A 10,844-nucleotide genomic window follows, 5' to 3' on the forward strand; every position below is an offset into this window, starting at 1 on the left:
CCTTTTTCTCTCTTTTTCTTAAAAATTTGGACAGAACAATATGTTTTATTTTCAATCTAGTTTACACATAACGTTCCATAAATTTAAACGCAAACTTTACGGATTTCCTAGGGATAAATTTGAACTGAATTTGCGAAACGATCCGGACATAGAAACCTTTGCAACGTCAACTGAACTTCCTGTTCATGTGCTTACAAGGTATGTACTGTACCATTGGTTTCCGTTGATGTCGAACGAAGTTTCTCCATATACAAGGATCTCCTGAGCTCCAAGCGACAGAAACTAACATTCGAAAACATAGAAATGTTCTGAATAATCAAGTATAACCAGTTTTTGAAAACCCAGTAGTATGTAAGGGTTTCTGAAGCCATAATATTGCTAAATTAAATTTTTCTTTTTTAAAACACCGAGTTGGTTTTAACCACCATAATTTTATTACAAGAATGTTGAATGTTGCAAAGTTTGGGATTAAATAAAACAATTTTGCAATTTATGTCCAATTTTTAAAGAAAAGATTTTAACAATATTTTTTAGTGTAATGAATAAAGAATGTTCATGTAACTGTATACTATACCACTTAATACAGATATTATTAGCACCTTTTTTTTGCACCTTTTTGAATGATTTTTCAGCACCTTTTATTCCCTTTTTCCTACCACATTTTTGCACCGTAAAATCCGGTCCCTAATTATCATTATCTGTTCTGCAGTTATACATGAATTACATTATATAACCAATTTCATTCTAAGAATTAATTATGTAATTGATTAAGAAATTCGTTTCTTTCAAATGGAGATACGAGAATCCCATGACAAATTCCTAAAAAATAAATAAAAATGTTTAAAATGCATATTTTACCAGACTTTTCTGAAGCCAAACAAGCACTCAGAATTGCAATATATATACCCTGTGGAGTGTATTTTATTAAGAGTAGGACAAAGCCCACTCTAACTTTCCAAAGGTAAGACAAAAGCTCACCAGTTTGCTTAATTAGGACAAAAGACAAAAGCCCACTAGATATTTCACAAGTAAACACTAAATACCAACTATATGTATTAAGAACGCAGACAGTTACTAAATTTCACAGTGTGTTTTGATAGAGTTGATATGTATAAGCCAGAAAAGAATCAACAAATAACGCTAAATTACTAATGTAATATGCAACACAATACATTTGAAGAAATCAATACGCAGTCAGTTAGGGGTATAGCCTGCAAACTTTTCTAGGGAAGTAGGCTTTTTAACATATCAAAAACAAACCAAAGGCATATGTCCAAATTACGAAAGCTTCATTAAGGCAATAAATATATACATACTACACACGTACATAAATACATATAATTATAATTATTATTATTATAATTTCAGTTTGTTACCTTGGTCTTGACTGCGTGAATTTAAAACTACAGCTTGTGGGAAATGTACGAATAAGTTAAATAAAAAGAAATCGGAAACTGTTCATGAAAGTCAATGAGTTTGACTGTGTTTATCTTCTGTACTCTTATACAAAAGAGTTAATATAAGTGACTTTCTGGGCATACTATTACAAGTAGAGTCGTTAAATTTTAATTTTAAAAAATCGTTTTCTTACGAAAGCAGGATATAAGAAAGAATTTTTGGAAATACGCATCGTAAAAAGGGTGGGGTAAGATTTTTTTTTTTTTTTTTAAAAAAAAGAGTAATGTATCTCGTAAATCTCTGAAGTTAGTAAAATTAAACTTGGCGTATAAACTTTCCACTGTAAAACAAACAAACAAACAAAAATGAAAATTCAACACATAAAAGGGAAAAAACAAAGGGTGAACTTTCTTTAATGTTCAAATTTCCCATTACTTATTAAGAAAATATTTATAAAGTAAAGAAGGATTTGCTTAAGCTGGATGCGTGAAACTCGGTATTTCAACTTTTAACTGAAAGTAATAAAATATATGTTTCAGCGTCTTGAAAATTTCATTTCTAAGAGGGAAGGAGGGTCAATTTCTATAGTATTAAAATTTCCCACTGCTTATGAGATTTGGGCAGAAAACTCTTTTCCTTTAGATCTGGGATCGTCCAGTTAAGCAAATGGGAGTACAAAGTGGATAATTAATTAGGTTCTTTTAATTATTTTAACATGTTGACGTAGTTTAATTTTTTAAAAAGTATTTCTTTCACAAGCTATTATAAACATTATTAATTTGCTGTAATTATTAAACACAGACTAACTCCACTTGGGAGGCCAAGAGTTTGTCTTGGGTGTTAAGCCATCATTTGCCGTCTGTGATATAACCTTTGATTTTAACTTCACGTACAGTAAAGACTAAGGTCTCAAAAATGTAGCATATCTGAACTAATAATAATAATAATAATAATAATAATAATAATAATAATAATAATAATAATAATAATAATAATAATAATAATAATAATAATAATAATAATAATAATTAATATAATAGTTAATTACAACGGTAACAGCTACAGTATGTTAGTAATAGTAAAATTATTGTTAATAATGGTAACAAGTAAAGAGTAGTTAATCGAGTATGACAACTATTTGCTACGGAGAGTTGAATATGATAAATAACAGTTATATGTGTAAAAATAATTTACTTCAAATCAGCACAAAGAAAGCAAAATTTATGACGTATATAACTAAAACACAACATTATGTTACTAATACGAGATCAATGATGTGTTAAAAAAAACAGACACTATGAAAGATCTGGGAATCACATTTGATAGGTTAATATTTTGTCACCACACAAATGCTATCATGCAAATATCAAGAAAGAACAATAGGCTTCATTTATTATTTCAAAATGTTAGAATACGTATTTATACAAATTACTTGTAAGAACTAAGCTAAATCTGGTTCTGTAATATGAAACAGTGGATCTAAAACTTTGACTAACAGATTGACAGTATTATTGGCACGGGCGCGATGGTAGCGCCACAAGGGATTTTTAGGTCCAGTGCCTTTTAGGACTTGTGCCGCGAAATGATTTTTAGGTCTTGTGCCGTTTAGGACTGGTGGCGCGTCCCCGAAAGAGCTTTTTTTTTTTTTATTTTGATAGGATTAGGAATTCGAGTTCTGGGCTTTCCGCATCTATGGCCATGTTAGGCTGTTACGTATGAGGGATGACTCCCTCGGCGATCACACTATCCGAAGAAAGGGAAGGAAGAAAGGAGTGGGGAAGGAAGGGAGCGGTCTGGGACCTGTATGTTAGGTTCTATCTCGACATTTACCTGGTGTGAATGAGGTTGAGTTGAGTTGATTTTAGTTTAGCGCCCCTTTCAGCAGCGAGGCTATATGAGACGTGGACCTACTGATTAACATGGAATCCGAACCACATTCGCTCCCGCCGGGAATCGAACCCGGGTGGTGTGAATGAAGAAACCAGGAAAGCTTCACTTAGGATGGCTGGTCTGAAAAAGCTTCTACGCTTTTTCAACCGAGTGTCCCCACCGGAAATCTCTTTTATTTCGATTTGACTTGAAATTAATCCTGGAATAACAATGAACGCTAGATTCAATATTTGTATCTACATTATACATTAAGTATTCGAAGTTCTTTAAACTAGTGATGCTATGCCCCATATCAGTGGTTCTCAACCTATTTCCCATTATAACTCCTATTTTATCACATCCTGTTGCCAGCGATTATCTTATAATATATGGTTTGAAATAAGTTGTGTGAAATTTTTAATATATTTATTGCGGGGGGCTCATGATATCCATTTATTTCTATAATAGTAGAATCCATTCCTTACATACAGTAATTTTCCTAAAAGCGAATGGATTAAAACCAAATTTGGTCGTTTCATTCATATTACAAATATCGAATCCGATCTATCATCCTGTTTCAAAATGAAAGCTGTTTAAAAATTTTAAAACTTCATAACTCGTTTCAGGCCCGTAGCCAGCCCAAAAATGTAGGGGGGGCCGGCTGAAATTAAGGGGGGACCGATCCAACGATATAATAGTTCATCGCCATATTATAGTTCTTTTGCAAGCCTACTGTAAAACGTTTAAGGGGCCAGCAAAAATTTAGGGGGGCCGGCCCCCCCTAGACCCCCCTGGATACGGGCCTGGCTCGTTTCATTTGTGGTCATATGATAAAAAATAAAGTGATTTCTAGTATTGGTTACATAACTTGGACAGTTGTTTAAAAAGTTATTGAGTATTTCAATTTTCGAAGTTATTTGAGTTACCTCATATTGTTGTGGATTTGGTACATTGTTGTGTATGTGTTCAACTGTTAAAATCAACTTGTTTACATTTAAAATTTAGGAAACAAATAAAATCTCACACCAAAATCTACCTTTATTATGTCCAGATTGCTGGGAAAAAGACTATTCGCACACACTCATATGTGTACAATTCTGCTAGGAACAATAAAGGATCCTAAATAAAAGCAAAATAATTTGTCCATTGTTGATTTATCAACAAACGCAACACAGCTATTGCGAATTAGTGTTTTGGCTCTGTGATTACCTCAACATCACAGCGCTGAAAAAAAATTATAAATTCTCATTTGTTTAACAAATATATTTCTGAATTTAATATTTAAAAATATTTTCCAGTATAGATTCTAATTATATTTATCTCTTCCGCTTATGTTCGCGGCCCCCATGAAACCCTCTTGAGGGTTCGCGACCCCGCGATTGAGAAACCCTGCACTATATAATCAAGCGAATAGTATAATGGTCATAACATTTTGGTTAGTGAGTGTATATCACTTGTTGTTGAAGATCTATAAGACAATAATATAAATTTTCAATAACATGTGATATACGCTCATCAGTCTAATATACAGGGTGTTTCAGATAAAACGTCCAGTGCTTATAAATCCGAAACGACTGAGAATAAAAAGATGAAACAAAAACTGAGATAGGAAAATGTCATAGGGCGCATCACATGGTGTTGTTGTGGTGACCCCCAGGGCCCTCCTTCAAGGGGGCCAACTAAAATTTTCAAATAGGAACATGTATTGAATCATATCTCATTCAATAGTACTTGAAAAACGAAACAACTTTTGTAGGGAACAATTTTCGATTTGGGCCACCGTTTTTAAATGGCCGCAAAAAGTGGGTCCTACATCAGATAAAACGTCCAGTGCTTATAAATCCGAAATGGCTGAGAATAAAAAGATGAAACAAAAACTGAGATAGGAAAATGTCATAGGGCGCATCACATGGTGTTGTCGTGGTGACCCACAGGGCCCTCCTTCAAGGGGGCCCAAGGGCCAACTTCAAATTTTCAAATGGGAACATGTATTGAATCATACCTCATTCAATAGCACTTGAAATACGAAACAACTTTTGTAGGAAACAATTTTCGATTTGGGCCACTGTTTTCAAAATGGCCGCAAAAAGTCCTGCAAGTGAGTAGGGGGGAGTGGAAGAACAGATGGAACGAATGCAGAACAGAGAGGACAGGACATCGACCCACATATCCAGGTAAGGAGAAACACGTAGAAACCCATTGTGACATTAATGCACCAGAATATCCAAGGGTTGACATAAAAAATAACTGACCTTGAAGCATTCTTACATACAATAGACAAACAACCGCAAATCGTGTGCCTGACCGAACATTGGTTAACAAAAGAAAATATTGAACAAATAAAAATTCAAAACTATGAAGTAGTTAGTTACTTCTGTAGGGAAATAAACAGCAGGGGAGGATCAGTAATCCTAGTCGAAGAAAGCTTGACACAAGATGTTAAAAAAATAGACATGCGAAGTACCGAGTTCGCTTATGAAAGTGCAGTCATTACTATAGAAAAGTTAAATTTAATAATTGCTGTAGTATATCGTAACCACGGGGATCTCTTGACACCTTCTTTAATTCACTCAAAATGTTTCTAGAGGGCATACGGAATATACATAAGAAAAAAATTATAATATGCGGAGATTTCAACATAGATTTCCTAAAAAACTCCTCAGAAAAAGAACGCGCAATTACACTTCTAAACATGTATAACATAACATACATCATAAATAAACCCACTAGAATAACCACGCACTCAAAAACGGCTATTGACAATGTGTTTACTAATGTAAAAGATGACATCAAATATGATATAATTGATGGGCTATCTGATCACACATGCCAGATGATGTACATAGAAACACAACAAAAAATTGACAATACTCACAAAACACGCACAATCAGAAACTACAGGCTAAGACATAAAGAGAAATTTACGAGATTAGTAACAAACGAAACATGGGTGGACGTGTATAACAAATCCACAACTGACGAAAAATATAACGCCTTTTTTGATCGTATTCACTGTATTTTTGACGTATCCTTCCCGAAAATAATAATAAAAAATAATACAAAAAACACTAAAAAATGTTGGGTGACACCAGAAGTTAGGGAACTCAGCAAAATAAAAAGACGTTTACTGAAAAACTCCCAACAAACAGGAAATACTACACTAAATAAAACACTAAATAAAGTATTTATAAATCAATACAAAAGAAAATTACGTAATATTAGACAAGGTTACTACACAAACAAAATAATGACAGCAAATAACAAAACAAAAACATTGTGGAAGGTAGTTAATCAAAATACACGAAGGGAAAATAAACGTACACAAAACAATATTAGTCTTTACGTCAATCAGATACAGATCACGAATCCTGACCAAATAGCAGAAATATTTAATGATTACTTTATCGATATTGCAGATAAATTAACGAATAAGACGCAAGATAGCGAAAAGGCTATTGAACTATTAAGAAATTTTAAACCTAGGACATGCAAAACTATGTTCCTCATGCCGATAATAGAACATGAGGTATTTTATGAAATAAATAGATTAAACCCAAATAAAGCTACAAGCGACGAAATTCCAATTGAAATAATCAAGCAGAACAGCCAGAATTTAGTACCTATACTCACATACCTATTTAATGAAAGTCTCAATACAGGAAAATATCCAACAAAATTAAAAGAAGCTAAAATAAAACCAATCTTTAAACAGGGAGACAGAACATTGATACAAAATTACAGACCGATATCACTCTTACACCCAATAAATAAAATTTTTGAGAAACTAATTAAAAAGAGACTAATAAATTTCTTGAACAAACAGCAGATACTATGCCATGAACAACACGGTTTTGTAACTGGAAAAAACACAACTACGGCAACATATACGCTTATTAAAAACATACTAAAAGGGCTAAATGATAAAATACTAATCTTAGGCATTTTCTATGATTTAAGCAAAGCTTTCGATCTAGTTAACCACAAAATACTCTTACGAAAACTTGAGCATTATGGCATAAGGGGGATAGTGCTACAGCTGATGGAAACCTATTTACAGGGGAGGACGCAAGCAGTTGAAGTCTCCCACATACAAAATGGGAATGTAAAAACATATTTATGAAACCCAAGACAAGTCCGCAACGGCGTGCCTCAGGGCTCAATATTAGGTCCAATCCTATTTCTACTGTATATAAATGATTTTCCTGGAATATTGAAGAATTTTGAAGTAATTTTATATGCAGATGACACAAGCGTAATTGTAGAGGGTAAAACCGTAAGTGAGCTAAGGAACAACACATGTAGAGTATTGGATCAAGCCAAAAAATGGTTTGAAAGTAACTGCTTATGCATAAACAACACAAAAACAAAATACCTACTTTTTCACACAAAACAAAACACGAAAATAAAAGAAACCAAAAATAAATTGACCAATCTAAAACTAGATTTCACCCATGAAATTAAATTTTTAGGATTACATATAAATGAAAATCTAACTTGGGAAACCCACGTTAAAGAAATAATAGTAAAATTAAAATCCAGACTTTATGCACTCAGGATACTAAAAGAAACGTTAAATACTAAAGCTTTGATCCAAGTATACTACGGGCTTATACACCCTATACTAAATTACGGCATCATTTTCTGGGGCAAATCTTCAAGCAGCAAAGCAGTCTTCATGAAACAGAAGCAAGCAATACGGATAATATTTGGTCTACACATGAGAACATCATGCAAAGAAAAATTTAAACAGCACCACATCCTTACCCTACCATCTATTTATGTATATGAAACTGCAATCTATGCAGCTAAACTGAAAGATGGAACCCAAATAAATCACGTATATAATACCAGACAACAAAATGAAAGAAGACAATATTTTACAAAACTAGCATTAGTACAGGAAGGCCCAAGCCATATGGGAGTACAAATTTACAATAAGCTGCCCAGAGAAATAAAAAATGAAGAAAATATAAATGTTTTTAAAAAGAAACTCAAGAGATTCCTGGTGGATAAAGTATATTACAGCGTAGCAGATTGTCTTTACAATAATGTATATTAAATAGTAGTAACATATTTATTTTTCTAAGTGTATTTACTGTAAGAAAGAGGACTGTCTGAACCCTCCAAATACCAAATGTATCTTGGTTTCAAATGGAGTAAATAAATACAATATCAGTTTGAAGTTGGCACCTGGACCCCCTTCAAGGAGTTTTCTGAGGGTCACCACAACAACACCACTTGATATGCTTTATCATCGTTTCTATCTCAGTTTTTGTTTCATCCCTCTATTCTCAGCCGTTTCTGATTTAGGCCTATAAGCACTGGACGTTTTATCTGATACAGGACCCACTTTTTGCGGCCATTTTGAAAACGGTGGCCCAAATCGAAAATTGTTTCCTACAAAAGTTGTTTCGTTTTTCAAGTACTATTGAATGAGGTATGATTCAATACATGTTCCTATTTGAAAATTTGAAGTTGGCCCCCTTGAAGGAGGGCCCTGGGGGTCACCACAACAACACCATGTGATGCGCCCTATGACATTTTCCTATCTCAGTTTTTGTTTCATCTTTTTATTCTCAGTCGTTTCGGATTTATAAGCACTGGACGTTTTATCTGAAACACCCTGTATATAACCACCTACTTTTTGTTGGTTTGATGTAAGAACCATGAGACACAGAAGAGCCGCTCGCCAGACGGCGACAGAGATCTCATTCGATCAGTCAGTGTGGTATTTGTGTGTAGAATACGGATGATTTTTGATATATTAAAGTTCATTTGGCCACATTTTGATCGCCAGACGGCTGGAAACGAGCATGTCGAACAGCGCGACTTGTCGAGTGTTCGCGAGCTGCAGTGGTGGTATTCCAAAGGTGGGAAAAGGTCGACGAAACCAGCACCAAACCACAGAAGTGGGGAGGGCATATATCACTAAAAATGTCGGACGTCACTGACTATCAAGGTTGGTACGAAACAATAGGGTGCAAATTATGGTACGATTAACAGGAGGGAGCGCGCGGTGGCTCAGTGGTAGAGCATTCACCTCTGGTGCTTGGTTCGATCCCAGCTCGCGCCGTGTGGACTTTGTGGTGGACAAACACCGTGCTCGTGGGTTTTCTCGGGGTTCTCCCGTTTTCTCCCACTTTCTTCATTCCACCATTTCATTCATTTCTCATAATCACCGTCTCCTTTAGCCTAACCGGCATAACCGTGGGACGTAAAACTCAAAGATTTCGTTTAATTTTAACACTGAACAAACAACGAGTGTGACTAAAGCCCTTATGGAAACTTTATTCAATGTGGTCAATTTAGCCATTTCATGACTAAATCTAGCTATTTTTACATGCTGAATAGCCAGTGAAAATGTAATTTAGCTATTAGCTATAATTTCGGCCAATTTTGGACTCATTATTGCCAATTTCTAGTCTTTACCAAGGGCGACCATCAGGGGGCAAGGTGGGGCGATGGCCCCCCTAAAGGAAATTTTACTTCAGAATATCGAAAATCCAATAGAATTTTTACATTAGTTACAGCAAAATTTGAAACTATTTTTGAAACGTCGCTTATACTTGCCCCCCCTTGGAAACCACAACATGGGCGCCCTTGGTCTTTACTGATAATTATTTTTTTTTCAATTTAAACTTCCGGAAATGAACAAAAACAAAAAAGAAAGTTAGTTTCGTTTTACAGTGAAAACTATGGTAGGCTTTCAAACTATCGCAAATCAATATTGAAACAGGAAGTAGTACATTTATAACCTCTGGGTGCTACACATTGATATGATCCAAGATAGGACTGGTTTTTCGGACGTTAAATTCATATGAAAAAGGCTTTACTCACAATCTCTTGCTGTTGCTTGCAGCGCTGAATAGATTCCAAAAGATGGGTTCTCGTTTTTACTGTGCTTACTGTATGGCGATCAACTTTGAAACCGGAAATGAATCGGAATGAAATCATTTTCTGTAATCTGATATGAATACAAGATTAACGAAGTACATGGAACCCATGACTGAAACGCTGAATCGATTTCAGAAAATAGCTTCTAGCTATTTCTTACTGCCTTTGCGCTTGGGAGTAGTAATAAATTTCTGGAAGCAGTATTGAAACTGGAAATAGTAGAACATTTCTAGCACTGCTTCTTTTAGCTAAGACATGCAGGTGAAGAATGGCGCCTTTTCTTCAGATGCTAAATCGGTTCCAAATAGGCGTTTTTAGCTGTTACCGCTTTGTTCTATGGTAATCATCGTTGAAATTGGAAATGGTTAATTTCTACCAATTCCCGTTTGAAAATGAAATGAACCCATGATTATGCCCTTTAGACTAAAGGAAATGGATCATTACTTATAATGAAATTATTTATTTATTTGTTTGTTTGTTTTTCTCCCAGGAATCACGTGCACCAAAGGCGCACGTACTAGAAACTAGACCAGCACGGAAGGCTACCACTTCCAGCGTAAATAGAAGGTTAACAGATGAGAGGGAATATATTCTTGGGATGTTGAATCAATTGCAAAAAGCGGCTTCTCGGTATCTTTTACCATTTTTGCTCTGAAGTCTGTCGAATCTTCTGATTCTTTCGC

Source organism: Thermobia domestica, chromosome 8, assembly GCF_964235325.1.
Source record: "Thermobia domestica chromosome 8, izTheDome1.hap1.1, whole genome shotgun sequence".
Taxonomy (NCBI): domain Eukaryota; kingdom Metazoa; phylum Arthropoda; class Insecta; order Zygentoma; family Lepismatidae; genus Thermobia; species Thermobia domestica.